Source organism: Phodopus roborovskii, unplaced genomic scaffold (assembly GCF_943737965.1).
Source record: "Phodopus roborovskii unplaced genomic scaffold, PHOROB, whole genome shotgun sequence".
In the NCBI taxonomy this organism is placed as follows: domain Eukaryota; kingdom Metazoa; phylum Chordata; class Mammalia; order Rodentia; family Cricetidae; genus Phodopus; species Phodopus roborovskii.
Genome location: NW_026125665.1, coordinates 2,371,202 through 2,389,849, shown reverse-complemented (window position 1 = coordinate 2,389,849; position 18,648 = coordinate 2,371,202).

Here is an 18,648-nt window from a genome sequence, read left to right as displayed (position 1 = left end):
AGCTAGTTCCAGGACAGGCTCCAAAGAAATACAGAGAAACACTGTCTCGAAAAACCAAAATAATAATAATAATGATAATAATAATGTTGAATACAACTGTTCAATGTTGAGTCTTTTCTTGATTTTCAGGTTTTTCCCCAGACTATTAAAAACAACAAAAGCAAACATTCAATATAAACATTACAGCATAGGAGGAGCTTGCATGCTTAAGTTGATTAAATGAATTTCACTTCCCAAGCCATTAGCAACATCCACCAATAGTTTATCTTCAGTCAGTCCATGTATTTATTTTGCGATATGAGTAATATCAGACTGTAATTTTAATATTTCCTCAATCATATACTAATATACATAATAAATATATATACTTTATTAGTCATTTATTATACACATAATGAGTGTTTTTAGCCTTGTCCAAAGAGAACAAGGACTTATTCCAGTGCATAGGAGTAACAGAATTGAGTCATGTTTCTATCACATTTTTTTTACTCTATTTATTTATTTATTTTACTTCCCAGCCACAGTTTCCCCTCCTTCCTGTGCTCCCATTCTTTCTCTGTGCATCTCCTTTGCCATGTCCCCTCTTAATCTACTTCTCCTTTGTTTCTGTTCAGAAAGGACAGGTCTCCCATGGTATCAATAAACCATTGCATATCAAGCACCTCCCCCTTTTTAAGGCTGAGCAAAACCAAAAATGAGGAGCAAGGTCTCAAAAGCAAGTAAAAGAATCTGAGACATCCCTTGTACCCCACTGTTAGGAGCCTCACAAGAGGACCAAGCTACACAACTTTCTGATATATGCAGGTTCCTGGTTGTCAGTTCAGACTCTCTGACTTCCTCTGAGCCGAGGTTAGTTTTTATGTGGGTTTTCTTATGATGTCCTTGACCCCTCTGTCTTCTATAATCCTTCCTTTCTTCAGGAGGATTCCCTGAGCTGAACCTAATGTTTGACTGTGGGTCTTTGCATCTGTTTCCACCAGTTACGATGAAGACTGATGACAATTGGGGTAGTCACCAATCTGACCACAGGAGATGGCCAGTTCAGGCTATGCATCCACTATTGCTAGGAGTCTTAATTGGGATCATCCTTGTAGATCTGTGGGAATTTCTTTGCATCAGGTTTCTACCTGACCCTGAAATGCTCCTCCTTTCCAGTCATCTCTTTCAGTACTCTCCCAACATCCATCCCCCAACCTGATCCCTCCCTCATGTTCCCATCCCCACCCCACCCCTAGTCAACCCAGGAGATTGCTTTTGTTTCTCTCTTCCCCAGGGAAATCCATGTGTGCCCACCCCCTCCTTGGACTCCTTGTTACCTAGCCTCTGGGGCTGTGAACTGCAGCGTGTTTATCCTTCAGTTTAAAGCTAATGTCTACTTATGAGTGAATGCATACCATGTTTGTCTTTCTGGGTCTGGGTTACTTCACAAAGCAACCAGTCCCTAGCTCTTGCCACTTCCTCGGCTGAAAGGCTGACCCTGTCTCTGTGAGCTCCCACCAAGCTTCAGACTGCTGCCTCACCTCAGTGTGGCTGGAGAATCCTGAGACTTCAATTTCTTCCTATCCTCAATGTGGCTGGAGAATGTACGCCAGCTCCAAGATCCTATTTCTGTCTTAACTACATCTCTAATTCAGGGCTTACAGATATGTGATTCCCAGGTTCTGGAATCAAAGGCATGAGCTCTGTTACTCTTCACTTTTTTTTTTTCTTTGTGTTTGTTTTTTTCTCTGTGGCTTTGGAGCCTGTCCTGGAACGAGCTCTTGTAGACCAAGCTGGCCTCAAACTCACAGAGATCCACCTGCGTGGATTAAAGGTGTGTGGTTACTCTTCACTCTTATGTAGGTCATGATAGCTTTTGAACTAACAGATATCCATCTACCTCTTAATCCTGAGTCCAGGGATTAAATGTGTGTACCACCAATGCCTGATATCTATTGCTTGGGGCTAACTATGCTTTCTGAATCCTCAGGCAAGCTTTAATAAAACATAAAAAATATATCACCAAAGATGATCTTTTCTTTTTACATCTATAGCACTTAATATTGCCAGGCAGTGTCCCATCAGGATAATCTTTTCTTGTTTTATCCATTTGCCTTCAAATTCCTAATGTCATTGTTTTTAACAGCTCAGTAATGCTCCATTGTGTAAATGTGCAACAATTTTTCCATTCTTCAGTTGAGGGCCATCTAGGTTGTTTCCAGGTTCTGGATATTCCAACAAAGCTGCTATGAACATAGTTTAGCAAGTGATTGAGCATCTTTTAGGTATATGCCCAAGAAAGGTATAACTGGGTCTTGAAGTAGATTGAGTCCCAATTTTCAGAGGAACTGCCATATTGATTTCCAAAGTGGGAGTTTGCATTCCCACCAGCAGTGGAGGAGTGTTCCCCTTATTCCACATCCTCTTCAACATAAGCTGTCATTTGTGGTTTTGATTTTAGCCATTCTGACAAGTGTAAGATGGAATCACAGAATCATTTTTATTGGCATTTCCCTGAAGGCTGGGATGTTGGACATTTCTTTAAATGTTTCTGTTCCATTTGAGATTCTTTTGTTGAGAATTCTGTTTGTCTGCACCCCACTCTTAATTGGATTATTTGGTTTTATAGTGTCTAGTCTCTTGAGTTCTTTATATATTTTGGATTGGGGGGGGGTAGAAAAGATATTTTCCCATTCTGTGGGCTACGATTTTTGTCCTACTGACCATGTCTTTTGTCTTACAGAAGTTTTTCAGTTTCATGAGGTCCTATTTATCAATTGTCCATCTTAGTGTCTGTGCTATTCAGGAAGTTGTCTGCTGTGCCAATGAATTCAAGGCTATTTCCCATTTTCTCTTCTATCAGGTTCAGTATAACTGGATTTATGTTGAGTTTTGTTCAGGGTGATAAATATGGATCTATTTGCATTCTTCTACATGCCAACATTCAGTAATGCCAGCACCATTTGTTGAAAATGCTTTCTTTTTTTTTTTTTTTTTTTTTTCATTGTAAAATTTTGGCTTCCTTATCAAAAATCAGGTGTCCATATGTCTGTGGATTTATGATTGGGTATTCTATTTGATTTTATCAATCCACCTGTCTGTTTTTATGCCAGCACCATGCTGTTTTTATTACTATAATTCTATAGTAGACCTTGAGGTCAGGGTTGGTGATACTTCTGGAAGTTCTTTTATTGTCAGGATTGTTTTAGCTATCCTGGGGTTTTTGTCTTCCCATATGTAGTTGAGTATTGTTCTTTCAAAGTCTGTAAAGATTTGTGTTGAGTCAGGTAGTGGTGATGCACGCCTTTAATCCTAGGACTTGGGAGGCAGAGGCAGTCAGATCTCTGTACGTTCAAGGCCAACCTGGTCTACAGAGCTAGTTGCAGGACAGACAGGGCTACACAAAGAAACTCTGTCTTGAAACACACACACACAAGAATTACATTGAAATTTTGATGGGGATTGCAGTGAATCTATAGATTTGGTAAGGTGGATATTTTTACTATGTTAATCCTACCATTTCATAAGCATTGGAGATCTTTCCATCTTCTGATATCTTCTCCAATTTCTTTCTTCAAAGACTTGAAGCTTTTGTCAATAGGTCTTTCACTCCCTTGATTAGAATTACTCAAAATACTTTATATTGTTTGTGGCTATTGTGAAGGGTGTTGTTTCCCTTTCTTTTTCAACCCTTTTATTGATTGTATATAAGTCCTAATGAGCCAGGTGGTGGTGGTGCATCCCTTTGATCCTAGCACTGGGGATGCAGAGGCAGGTGAATCTCATTGAGTACAAGGCTAGCCTTGTCTCAAAACTAAACAAACAAACAAAAACCAACAACAACAAAAAACAGTGCTATTGATTTCTTTTTTTTTTTTTTTTTTTTTTTTTTTTTTTAGTTAATGTAGCCAGCCACTTCACTAACGGTGTTTATCAGCTGTAGAAGTTCCCTGATAGAATATTGGGGGTCAATTATGCATACTATCTTGTCATCTGCAAATAGCAGTACTTTGACTTCCTTTCTAATTTGTATTCATTCCCTTGATCTCCTTTTGTTGTCTCATTGTTCTAGCTAGAACTTCCAGTTGAATATTGAATAGATATGGAGAGTGAACAGCCTTGTCTTGTTCCTGATTTTAGTGGAATAGCTTTGACTTTCTCTCCATTTAATTTGATGTTGGCCATTGGCTTGCTGTATATTGCTTTTATTATATTTAGGTATAGTCCTTGTATCCTTGACCTTTCCAAGACTTGTTAGATATTGGTGAAGGCTTTTTCAGCATCTAATGAGATGATCATGTGTGGTTTGTTTTTTTGTTTTTGTTTTTGTTTTTTTTTTTTTTTTTTTTTCCTTTCAGGTGGTTTATATGGTGGATTATATTGGCAGATTTCCATATGTTGAACCATCCCTGCACCTCTGGGATGAAGGCCACTTGATCATGGTGGATGATCTTTTTGATGAGTTCTTGAATTTGGTTTGCCAGTATTTTATTGATATTTTTGCATCAATTTTCATAAGGGAAATTGTTCTGTAGTTCTCTTTCTTTGTTGAGTCTTTGTGTGGTTTGGATATCAGGGTGACTGTGGCCTCATAAAAAGAATTTGGCAGTGTTTCTTCTGTTTCTGTTTTGGAATACTTTGAAATATATAGTGAAGCCAGACCCTAATTGGTCTTATCAGTAAAAGCCCGGAGTGAGATACTGAAGTAAATGCTTAAAGATCAGAGATGCAAAGGAGCGGCCACAGTCATTTCTTACCTTTCCCAAGGGCCAAGCTCCTGGCTATGCCCTACCTTTTCTTTTGTTTCTTTGTTTTTGTTTTTTGAGACAGGGTTTCTCTGTATTGATCTGGAGCCTGTTCTGGAACTAGCTATATAGGCCACGCTGGTCTCAAACTCATAGAAATCCTGTCCCCGGAGTGCTGGGATTAAATGTGTGTGCTACCAATGCCCAGCTAAGCCCTACCTTTTATCTGCTCTCTCTACCCAACCTTATTAGTTCCTGTCTCCTGTCCGTACAGACCTCCAGGCCTCTATGGTTAAGTAGTGGCTAGCTACATCAGCTACAGGGTGGGAAAGATTGGTGTGTTCTAATGTGCGTAATGAAGAGTAGATTAATGAGCTGAGCACTCAAGAGCCTGGTACTTGTGTGGTGGAGGCAGGTGGATCTCTGTGAGTTTGAGGCCAGCCTGGTCTACAGAGTGACAGTGAGTGTGAGTATAGGCTCCAGAGCTACACAGAAAAACCCTATCTCGAAAAAAAAAAAAAAAAAGTGGATTAATGCAAAGAATCAATAGTTTTTGTAACTATAGAAAGAAATAATTCTCTATCAACAGGATAAAGAAAAACTGTATTGAGCAGTATATGCTGTATATTATTAATTTGCAATAATGTTTAAATGTTGATTAAAAAAAAAACCTGGCAAGTTTCCAATGAGTCTTTGGACAGATGAGTAAGGAGTTTGTAATAATTTTGAAATATCTTTTCCATCAGAATGTCCAGCGTCCAGCAATTTCAAATTTGTTAGCATCAAACACTATAATATTAGTGTTTGATCAAGAGGCTCATGCTTAATGATAGCATCAATAGTAATATCTGCTCATTTTATAGCTGAAAATGCTTTTTTTTTTTTTTTTTTTGGATACTAATCACTAATTTTTCCACTTGAAGCTATCTGTCAATTTTCATTAATTTTCCAAAGATCCTGTGTTTGCTTTATTAGCTTAAAAAGGAGATACAATGATTCACAGTGGGCTCAATAGTATTAAGAAGTTTGGGGTTTTTTTTTGTTTTGTTTTGCTTTTTCGAGACAGGATTTCTCTATGTAGCCTTGGCCATCCTGGAACTCATTCTGTAGACCAAGCTGGCCTTGAACTCACAAAGATGCCTCTGCCTCTGCCCCTCTGCCCCTCTGCCCCTCTGCCTTTGCCTCAGTTGTGATTAAAGACACCCACTACCACCATCTAGCAGGACTAAGAAGTTTCACGTTAACTTTTTGTTACAGAATTTTAACCATACCCAATAAACATAAAATCTTTAGGTAAGTTTGTATCTTAACAAAAGTTTCAGAGCAGTGGATGAACTCTAACCATATTTACATCATAATTTATAACAATAGTAAAATTACAGTTGCAAATAGCAACAAATAATGTTATCTTTGGAGTTCACCACCACATGAGGAACTGTATTAAAGGGCTGCAGAATTAGGAAGGTTAGAACCACTGGTTTAGAAAGTTAAAACTAAGAAAGGGACTGAGATAAGCAACAGCAATTTCTTTTTTTAATTCTAAATCTCTTTCTCACATTTCCCAGTCTTCCTAATGTAACTCTTTAATTAGAAAAAAGAAAAATGAGCACCATTTTCATTGCATATCAATTCCTAGGAGATATATCTACTTCATGGATCCTTCATGAAGAGGAAATAAAGAAGCCAAGGCCAATGATGGAAGTTGACAAGATATGATTTAACATTTAGAATGATACATTGTCAGAATCACATTGGACCTTCAACCAAGTCTTCAATAGCACTCTGAAATAAAGTGAATGCAAAGAATTGCACATGATACTAATCAACATAATATGAAGGTGTGTGGATGCACACCCAACAACTGATATGTGTTAAATTTTATGATATCAAAATGAATCTGTTTTACCATGTTTGTATTCCATCACAATCTGGTGAATATGCCTCCAGCATTTCCTGTGAGCACACTATTTCTAAAAGTATAAGGTAACATGGGAAAACATAAGTATGCCCTGGGGAAGCTGGTCTCCTCACATCATACATCCAAGTATTTAAATTTTAGTGTAGGAATTAAGACCTTGGCTAAGAATTCACCCCCCTCCTCCTGCTGCCTTCAGGGCAGGCAGCTGTAACCGCTGGAAAACAGAAGACATGTTTTCTAATGCAAAATGCTAATGTTCTTTTGGCTTCCTCAACCCTGAAAGCTCCCTAACCGGTCCTTGGAACCTGAGATGACTAACTGCCCCCTCCGCTTCCCCCTCCTCCATCTGGTGCCGGGGTATATAAGCTAGCCCCTGGAGTAAAGTATGAGGTAATAAAAAGCCTTCTGAATATCAAGCAGGAGTCCTGCATTATTAACGTCGACACCCTCCGCAGTTTCTCGGGCTTCGACAGCAGCGCAGGTGCTGCAATTTAGTATTGGCCTCTGATTGCAAAAGGTTATGTCTTCTTCATCTTTGACTTCTGAACAATAATGTAGAAATCTACACAAGAACCTCAAAGTACTACAAATGACATTTTACTTAATGACAGAGTGAGCATAGAAATTCAATCTCTTTTTTTTAAGCCTTTACTTTTTTTATTTGTACACAAACCATTGGGGTTTGTTTTGTTTTTTATTGTTTATTGAACAATGAAACACAGTCCTCCCTCTCTACTTCCTGGATCAAAGAGAGTGAACAACCACTTGGCCCCATCCTGTGCCCTCTCTTTATCTTCTTAGTCTGTCAGAGAAGTAAATGGCCCATTGCAGTCAGCTGAACATAACTTTGCCCTCCAAACTGAGGTCATATTCTACTGGTGGTAGTCTCAGTGCAATCAACACAAGCAAATCTCCCCAAACAGTGAACTAGGTTTACTAGTCACTATCTTTCCTTTTTCTTTATTAAAATAGATTCTGCGGTGCCTGCGCCGCTGTCAAAGCCCGAGAAACTGCAGAGGGTGTCGAGGTTAATAGCACAGGACTCCTGCTTGATATTAAAAAGGTTCTTTATTTCATTTTACTTTATTCCAGGGGCTAGCTTATATACCCCAGCACCAGATGGAGGAGGGGGAAGCAGAGGGGGCAGTTAGTCATCTCATGTTCCAAGGATGGTTAGGGCATTTTCAGGGCTGCGGAAGCCAAAAGAGCATTAGCATTTTGCATTAGAAAGCATGTCTCCTATTTTCCAGCGGTTACAGCTTCCTGCCCTGAGGACAGCAGAAGGGGGAATGAATTCTTAGCCTAGGTCTTAATTCCTACAGATTCATTTCTTAACAATATATCTTGATTACATTTTCCCTTCCCTTTATTCCTCCCATTTCCTTCCCATCTTCTAAAGACCCTCAGAATGAGGAGTCTCCCAGTTTTGGTCGGTACCCACAAGAACTCAATGTCCAGTCCAGTTGATACAACACGCCAAGAGGCTTTAATGAACAGGAAACATTTGCGCAAACAGGTTCCCTCAGCATGCAGGCTAAAGAGAAGCATCATTCTCCAGGCACAGACATTTTAAAGGCAAAACCCACAAGCTTAGGGAGGGGGTGTGACCCTCTGTTAATTGAGTACATGACCCTTTGAGGCTGGATGGTCTTGCTGTTAGGGTCAACAGACCTTAGGGCCTTGGGGTGTGCTAATTAATCTTGTCTGGGCAAACCAGAGTTGCAGCTATCTCTTTGATTCTTAAGGACCCTATTTACCACCTGCTGACTCACAAGAAAGGAGGGGTAGTGTGAATTCTTGGTATCCTGCTATCTCAGGGCCAGTGGTTAGCAAATTCCGCCCAGCGTTCCAATTATTTGGGCTTCATTTCATTTCTTTGCTAGTTTAAGTCTTTCAATGTAGTCAGATAAAACAAAAACCATCACATTGAGGCTGAGTCAGGCAACCCAACAGAAAGAAAAGAGCCCAAGAGAAGGCACAAGAATCATAGATCCACCTATTCACACACTCCTGAGTCCCATAAAAATGCTAAACTGAAGGCTATAATACATACACAGAAGACCTGGTGCAGACCTATGTAGGCCCAGGAACAGTAATTTCTATTAGAAATACTCTATGTTTTAATTGTTTGAAAGTACATGGTATCTTTTCCTGGGCTATTCTGTTTTTCTCTGTCTTTCTGCCTTAGAGTTCAAATGGCCTTTTGACATGGGACAAAGGTCTGAGGAATCTTTTAAACAAGCATGGTTGGGTCAGGAGAAGAAGGGCCATAACACAGCATCAGAGCCAGCTTTTTAATAAAGAAAAACAGCGTAAAACAATATCACCTATACCCTAAAGACATCTGAATCCCTGAGAAACTGCATCAAGTGATCAGAGGGAGGGACCAGAAGAAACAGAATAAAGCAATCCCAGAGATAAGAGATTTGACAGGACTTAAACAGAAGACTGTACTGAATCAAGGAGAGGGACAGAGAGTGAGCAAGTTCCAGGAGGGATCTGGGGGACAGAACTGCACCAAAATTACACATATAGATAAACAAAAGACTAGAGGGGGTTCAGACAGGCTCACCTTACCCAAACAAATACAAAAAGCAATAATAACACAGCAGACTGACAATCAAGGGCGTCCCAGAGTGGAGAGTCACCTGCCAAATGTCAACAGGTCATCCCCCTGATTTGGTCTGCAGTCATAGCAATATAATTTTCTTGATTTTTTTTTTTTTTTTTTTTTTTTTTTTTTGCCATAGTACTAGCTTCATCTTGCCACCATGTTTTGAACTGCAATTAAATTCAGCTTCTAGAATGGTCCTAGTTAAAGCTTCCCAAGCATATCAGATTAACTGTCATTCAGTAGTGAGTCCTTGTAAAATTCCGGGCATTGGTGGCTCATGCCTTTAATCCCAGCAATTGGGAGGCAAAGGCAGGCAGATCTCTGTGAATTCAAAGCCATCCTGATCTATAGATCGAGTTGCAGAACAGGCTCTAAAGCTATACAGAGAAACTCTCGGAAAATAAAAAAATAAAAAAAAATTCCTTTAATATAAGTGGAATGCATTCCATAAGTAACTACTGCTTGTTCAAAGCTCTTTATTGTCTTAAAGGCAATAGAAGTATGAGGGGGATTCATTATTAGGTCTAACCTGAGTTAAAACAATCTATGGAACATGTTGAAATTCTGTCTTCTGTGAGCCTCAAATCCACATCAAATGCTCTTTTTTATTAAAAGGCTTAGAAAACTTGGGATTTCATGCAGGAGGTCAGTCATCAAAAGTTGGGACCTCATCAACTGGACACTCACCCAATTGAATAGCTAATTTTCTAATCTACTTTAGTAAATTTTACATTGATTTTTGGACATAACAATCTCTTATGAAGAGGAACTGTGAAGAATTCTTTTTCTTAAATTCCTTCTCCTCCTGCTCATCATAAAAGATATCAAAATCTAAATTACTCTGAGTTGTAACATGCTAAATTTAAGCAGTGAGGGCAGAAGTCTAAGAGCTGGTTACGTCATCAATTGTTAAATACCCGAATTTGTTTGTGTCTTTTATTTCCATAGCCTTTTTTTTCTAACTCACTATCAGTTATGGGCTAATTAAACAACTCTCAGCATTAGTCTGTAATGGCTTAAAAACATTGGAAATTAAAGTACAAGGGGACCAAACAGCAATGGGAAAATCTCTCTATAGAGATGTCATTATTTGCATACATGTCTTAGAAATTAAAACAATCCTCCCTTCTGGGTGGAACCAATAGCAATGCTTGTTCAAAATTGTGAAAAAAGTTTCATTTTTTACACATATCCCTCCTCCCTTAAGAAATGCTTTGAGAGCCTGGCAGTAGAGGTGCACACCTTTAATCCCAGCACTTGGGAGGCAGAGGCAGGCACATCTCTGAGTTCAAAGCCAACCTGGTCTACAGAGCGAGTTCCAGGACAGCTAGGGCTGTTCAAATAAACCTTGTCTCAAAACAAACTAAGGGGGGGCTTTAAGAAATTGTATATATTGCTCATAAGCTGATAGAAATTTCCCATTTCTTTGCTGTTAATGCTGAAGGATTTGCTGACCTCTGAGCAGATTATTTACCTTTAGTCCCAGATGCCTTTGCTGAAGGATGTGTGACATTCTTCAAGCTCCATGTTGGGCACCATATGTGAAGGATCTGAGAAGACAAGAAAAAGAGAAGCCTATGTTGTTGGAGTCCAGCTCCAGCAGGGTTCAGGTCCCAAGGAGAAGGTGTGGAGTCAGCAAGGAAAGAATGTGGACACGCACAGAGATGTGTTGATTATACACACTCTTTTTTGGCCCTCTAAGAGAGGACCTCCTTTATTTATCCTTCTAATAATGGGACCAATTATGTGCAGAAAGGCATGTAAAGCATGGGTTTTACATAATTCCCCAAAACTTACAAGATTACACCACAATGGTCTCCAATCCTTCTACCACATCCAAGGAACAAAAGTTAGTCACAGGCCATCATTTCTACATTCAAAGAGCATTACTCCTCCCAGCAGGTCAGGCAGGAAACAGCTGTCCCCTGTGGTTAACAAGGGAATAAGTCTTATTATAGTAACTTGCATGAGACATTCTTATTTGAGTCTAGGGGGAAGCCTGGTTACTTTAAGAGATAAAAATATAAGAGTGAGGTTAATAAGGAAAAAGAGTGCTCAAGAGGAGGAGCCAGGGTGGGAGGGAACCAGAAGGCCACACACAGGAGGAGGTTTATTATTAAATTTTTGTCCTGGTCCCTGCATCTTTGAGCCTCATTTTGAGCCAGTTAGGACTTGTTGGTAAAGGAGCAGCACTTTTCCTTGAGGAGGGCACAAATCCCATCCTTAGCCATACTCAGATCTAGCTTCCTCTAATTTTGGAGTACCCAGCAGCCAGAGAAAGGAATTGGTCTTGAAGAATAGAAAGCTGATCTTTAAGGTTTTCTGAGAGCTGGTGAGACAGAGAGGTTCACTGATGCAAAGAAACCCTGGATTCAGATGTTTTAGTTTTGAAGTCCTGAAGAACTGCCCAGAGAGGCAAGAAGAGGGATGAGCCTGGTGGACCATTTGTCAGTCCCTTTATCAGAAGTCATCTGAAATGCTTTTAAGGACTTGGGGACACGGATCTCTCTTAACTCCTCTGAGCTGATGTAGAAGAGGCAGACAGCAGTCAGGATGTCTCATAAGAGGGTCCTTCTAACTTAACAGATGGCAAAATCCAAACTATAAGACAGCCATGTGATGACAGTGTTCACCCTTGGGGGCATGCTGCATGGCTGAGGTTGCTAGCATCTGTACAAGCTGTATGATGACAGAGTCCTTGGAGCATGCTATATGGCTGAGGCAGCATCTGTGGCACACACAAATGAAACTGTTGGAACTATTGCTACTGAAAGCAGAGTTAAGAAAATAGGTCATAATTTTGCCCATATTCAAGGAAGAAAACTATCTAAAGAAACTTTGGCAGTCTTTGTCACAGTCATTATTAGTGAGACTGATGTTTTTTGTCATTGTTGTAGATTACAAGGTGTAAGGCCATTGGTTTGGTAGAACAGCTTAAGACATTTTTCATTGGCCAGCATAAGTTAAGAATCTGCCAGTGTGTCTCCTCTGTCACAACCTTGTGGGGAACATTAAGAGTTTAATAGCATGAATAACGTAATTTCACCAGAAACTGCAGGAGTAAGGGTCCTGAATAGTGAGGTGTGGAGTGGAAGGACCAGGGGTGAGGAATAAATACAAAAGCAACAGCTGGCCAGGAGGTCTTGCATGCACTGATGATTTATGCCAACCTGGTGTATTAAGGAGCACAGGAGCCTATTACTGCTTGTAGGGGGATAATGGTCAAGGTCAGCAGGGAGCTAATTCAGACAATGTCAGCAAAGAGGACACAGGATTCCTTTGATGTGATGTGGCTGCCTATGGACTGATAACCACACCCCAGTGGAACGAGTGGGGTTCCACACACCACAACCATGCCCTTTTTTTTTTTTTTTTTTTTTTTTTTTTTTTTTTTGAGACTGGTTTCTTTGTGTAGCCCTGGCTGTCCTAGAACTCATTCTGTAGACCAGGTCAACCTTGAAATCAGAGAGCTCCACCAGCCTCTGCCCCCCAAGTGCTAGGATTAAATACTGGCCAGGTGGATGGGCTCTAGCCAGTTCCATAACCAGGTTCCTGGGAAATGGCCCAGAATCAAGTATGGGAATGGCTTAAGAAGAAAATCCCATAATTTATTACATTTCCGGTCAGGTCCAATCAGGGGCAAGCATTAATTCTGATTATTTCCTGCCTACCTACCTCCTGCCCACATCTGATCAAGCATTTCCAGTGCAAATGGGTCAACCAAACTTGTATAGGGAGTGGAAAACACGTGGCTTGTTATCTCCCAGAAACAACAGCCTCCAGCATTTCAGAAAAGGTCTGTCCTTGGCCTTGCAGATCAGAGACATTTTTGTTTCATGGGTCTCTTAGGCATAGTAAATAAACTTGAAATGTAGCTTTGACTCTCATATTCTTAGAAAGTCTTTGGTCAGTCTGACTCCCTGCTGATACCCTGGCATTATGCAGACCCCACCCCTGATTCAGAAGGACATCTGTGACACTTCCAGAAAGAGATGGTGTCCATAGCTGTGCCAGAGTCCAGCTCCAACAAGGCTATGCCTTATATACTATATAGTTCATTATAGTTAAACCATAAGCAATACCGAAAGCAAACTATGTTCTTGTGGTAAAAGCAGTTATCCCTGAAATTACAGCATTTTTCTTGAAGCAAAAAAAACAGTAAGTTCAGGAAAAATCTAAATGCCTATTCTCCAAGGTTTCGTTAAACCCTCCAGGTGCCCTCTTACATTTCCCCCTGCATGGTCTCAGCCCTTGGGGCCAGAAAGTGTCAGACACTGAGCCCTGAGAAACAACCATAGGGTGATTTTGATTCCCTATGGGCCTGATGCATCGTTTGTGACATGTAGCATAAACAAGCATTGAGCTGCTTCCTAATCTTGCTCATTTGTGCCTTAGTCTTATAATAGGAACCTTTCCCCCTCAGAAGCTCCCAAAAGGGAAGGTCCTGACATCTTACTTTTCTCCCATTATGCCACACCATTCTGACTCCATCCATGTATGCTCTCGTATATGACAGAGGAAATGAAGCTAGTTTAACTGGCATGGGGCATACCAGATCCTGTGATTCATGGGGTAAGCCACTAATCGCGGGCACTATTCTATACTAAGTGAACTCTTGCCCTTAACTGCCTCAGGCTCTGGGCCCATTGTTTCTCTTGATTGTATGATTTTCATCCTTGGGACCAGGCAGGTGTGCCCAGTTAATAAATCATTTTGTTGTTGTTGATGTTGTTTGGTTGGTCTTTTTGAGACAGGATTTCTCTGTATTGTTTTGGAGCCTGTCCTGGAACTTGCTCTGTAAACCAGGCTGGGCTGGGCTCGGCTTGAACTCACAGAGATGTCTGCCTCTGCCTCCTGAGTGCTGGGATAAAGGCATGCACCACCAACGCCTGGCAGTTAATAAATGTTTAACCTCTCTCTTCTTGGTGTAATCAGAAGGGCACAATGGGGATTCTTGTATGGAGTAAGCAGAGTTACCATGCTGTATGGTTCCACAGTGTCAGGGATTTTTTCCCCAGAGAATTATTTTGTTTAAGGAGACTGCCATTGTATACGTTTTCATCCTTCCCCAAAGCATAAGAAAACTCCCATTAACACATAGTGAGAATCATTAAAAATGAACGTGAAAGGGGCTGGAGAATTGTGAACTTCAAAGTATAAATGCTGGAACTTTGTCAAGCAGCAGTGGCCTCCATGTGGTTCACATCAACACAACTTTTAGATTTTGCCCTATATTAGAGAAGACAGGCTTGTTTTCTCAGCTGTGATTTTCCTCAGCAGCTGTAGGTGCTAACATAAGCGAAGATCTGTCCTGTACCTTGACAATAAGTATATGAAGAAGAGGATTGTTAGATGAAATAGTTAAACAAATACCATTCCACATGGTGTCTTATGTCATTGAAGGGCCCTGTTTTGGCAGCCATGACAGGCTGCAGAAAAGACCCAACAAGATGTAGGCCCCTGACTGAGCAGGATGTGCTGAGCCCCCAGTCACTAGAAGCCAGATACCCATGTGGCAAGGAACCAATCAGAAGTTAGCTGGTAGGCTCTGGGTGTGCTTTACTGATAACAATGGAATGCAGAGTGTAGCAACCACCCTGTGAGGGCCTCTAGGCATAGCAACCTTCCTGCAGTTGACCAATCAGCATAGGACAGGTTGCCCAAGCCCAATCCTGAGACTGTTGTTATGCTACTAGCAGACCCCCCCCCCAGACACTCCCCCTGCTCTATCTCAATATATTCCTTGCCACACTGCTGCTCAGGTCTTCATGCTTCACCCATTGAATCAGATAGGGGAACCTGAGTTAAAGACTCTTTGCTTTTGCATTAGATCAGACCTCTTGGGAGTTCAGAGTTTGGGCACAACAATCATCATTGCTTCAATGAAACTCCATGACAAAAAGCAAGTTGGGAAGTCAGGACAGGACAGGAACTCACACAGGGCAGGAACCTGGAGGCCATGGAGGAGTGCTGCTTACTGATGTGGTTCCCTTGGCCTATTCAACCCACTTATAGAACCCAGAACCACCACCAACCTAGGGATGGCCCCACTCACCATGGGCAGGGCTCTCCCCCATTAATTACTACTTAAGAAAATGCTTCACAGGTTTGCTAACTGATTGATCTTATGGAGGTATTTTCTCAACAAGAGTTCTTATCAATGCTGTTAAAGGTTTACTGATCAAAGACAATGACTATTCTCTAACATCAATAAAACAGTACAAGAGTTCTTATCAATGCTGTTAAAAGTTTATTGATCAGAGACAATGACTTTTCTCTAAACTCAGTAAACCAAATCTCTGGTACAATGACCACAGGCAGGCCAAAGCAGGCCAAAATAGAAAGAGGTTTCCGGTTATGCACTTACTTAGATGTTTTTATGATCTCATGCTTCAAGGGAATTGCTGACATTTCTATAGAATGTCTGTAAATATTTAAACTGTGGCCAAAGATCTGTTCCTTAAACTTTCTGCATAAAAACACAATAAAGTAAAAATCCCAGCGGTTGCAAACCTCCTCAAGTGTGTTTGTGTAGGGCTCTGCATGGACCCCCCAGGCTCCTTGAGCAAGCTATTGGCAGGAACTCCTTGCCCCAAGGTTGCTGTTGGTTCTCTTCCCATTTTGATAACACACACCTCCTGACAACACACACCTCCTAGGGAGGAGCTAAGCCTAAAATTCCTGCAATTTTCCACTATGCTATAAGTCAGTATTTAAGCCCGTTCTTTCCCTCTCAATAAAGGGCATTCGGCATTTGGCGTTCCGACGTTGCCATTGAATCTAGGCCTTCGCCCGATTCGTGGAACAGATGGTAGCGCGGGCGCTACATGTTTGTGTCTGTCTGTCATGCCGAAGCCACTCCTGACCTGGTCATCCGAGTTTTGGTCTCCACGCAGACCCGTTGCCCACTGAGCAGTCTGCAGCAGGGCAAGCAGACACAGGCAGATGGACAAGTGTGCCAGGCAGACAGATTAAGTGAGTTGTATTAGAAAGGGGAAGGAAGGGGGAAGGAGAGAGAAAAGAGGTAAAGAGACACAGACAGAGAGGACAGAGGAGGGAGCAGCAGAAAAGACCCCCTAAAGAGTACTTTTCAGAAGTTGCTCTGAGACAGCATGATGGCAATTTCAGTATCCACCACAGCCCAGTCAATCAGGTAAAAGCTCTCCTCCTGCTACATGAGGTCAGCCTGATGTATGCCCCCTTAGATGCTTGAGACAATCCACTGCACTATCCCCTTCAACAGGAAGTAGCCAGTGAGAGAATGCATCACCTCATCTTTTTATCTATTTTCAGGGTCTGGGAATGAAAGGTTAATGACCTAAATGCCTGAGTCATTTTTCTCTGTGTCCTGCAGACTGTCTGGCAGACTCTTTTCATGAAGCAGGAACCCTATAGCAATGTCCATCTTGAATCAGCAGTCATTTTTCTGTGGGTCCTGCATGTCCAGTTATACAGCATAAAGTCAAACAGTCCAGACAAGAGCAGTATCTTGTCCAAATGGCTAATCTTGCCATATTGGAGGTAAACTCCATAACACGTTTCTTCAATGTCCATCTTCCATCTTCTTTTTGGTGCAGGTGGTATTGCCAGGAGCAGTTATGTCTCACTGTCAAGAAAAACCCTAAACCATTTTAAAGGCCATATTCTGTAGGTCTTTGAAAGGTTTGAAGAATGCCTATCCATCTCAAATACATCTCTATATATCTAGAAAACCTAACTAACTTAACTGTAAGTTTTGACTATTATAAGTAACTATCTATAATCTGCACTAAATTATACATTACATTCCTCAATGAGCTATATAAACACAATACCTAAACAAGAGAAATATAGGTATCACAAAATTGACCTTAAATTGTATCAATAAATGAAAATCCATTCCAAAACAAAGTATCCATTTCTATACCATAATCCCCTTTTTACCTTTAAAAATAATTGGCTGTGATCATTAACCATTTACCTCACTGCAGCTTTTGGAAGTTGCCCGTCTGTACTTCCTGTCTACCCTAGTATCATTGTTTTCCTTCTCAGGTCTTGATGAGGTTGGAGATTAAACTATCACAACTATTCCAGCTTAGGACAACTCTATTGTAAACTCCGTTATGCCTTCACCCTAGGACTAGATATGTAGGTCGTTTTGTTCTCAATTTTCCTTTTCTTAGAGCACACTTGTTATTCACTGTTTTGTATATAGTTTTGTATCAAGCCTAAATCTTTTCTTTAGACTTAAAGGGGAATTATAGTGGGATATTCACTTTGTCTCCTTCTGTGGCACTGACCACGCCCATTGGGGGATGGAGCAGAAGTGAACTGTGGAAGGAGGTCTGAGGAAGAGCCAGGGAACGCACTCTTGCTGGCGGGTCATGGAGAGGAGAGCATCCAGTGGAGCCTGCTGGTGTTAATCTGTCTAGGTTGTAAGTTATTTCTCCCTGATTAAACATCTATTCGGCCTATTTGTTTATCCTAATCCTTATTTAACTGCAATACACTACATACACACACACACACACACACACACACACACACACACACACACACACACACCACACAAACACACTGGGTCTCAAACTCAGAACAAATGACAGATGTCCTCCTGACAAGGCCCCAGACCTTAGCACAACTAACTCCATGATGGAAGTGCCATTCAGATCATAAAACTCAGCACACTGACAGCACCACCTGCTAAAAATGAAAAAAGAAACGGGATCCATCAAAGGCCACAGCTGTGGGGATGTCTCTAAACACACTGACTTTGCTTTTAGGCGTTCCACGTCGGACTGTTCTTGTTACCTGAAACATGTCAACCCAGGACACGGTTAAAAGCCCACCCTGAGAAAGGCTGGGGGCTACACAGGGATCCCAAATACCAAGTACAGTCTCCAATCAGCTAATAAACACATTCTGTTAATCCCATGTCAAGAATGAGACCACTGTTGTAAAAGTTTTGCCCCAGCCCCTGGCATCCATAGACCCAAAGAATCTGGAATGTTATGGTGGAGGTTCTACCCAATCCCCCTCTCCCACCTACCCCCAAATCCTGATGCATCTCAGAAAGCCTGACAAATGACAAATGATTTGTCACTTCTCCCCAGAGACACTCAAGATCACTCCTATAGGATATTTAAACTGTCCCCAGAGACACTCAAGATCACTCCTGCAGGGTATTTAAACTGTCCCCAGAGAACAGACTTGTGGTTTTTCCAGTCTCTCTTTCCCATCTCCTATGTGGGGAGCTAGAAGGTCTGATTTGGACTCAAGCATCAGTGGAGAGTCTTATAGGGGTATAGAAACTTTCCAACCACTACCACAATTTGAACCAAATTTGGAGCAATCTTGATTTTTATTGGGGTGCATCCAAGAGCTAGCTAGTGACTGCCTCCAAAGTCTTGTTA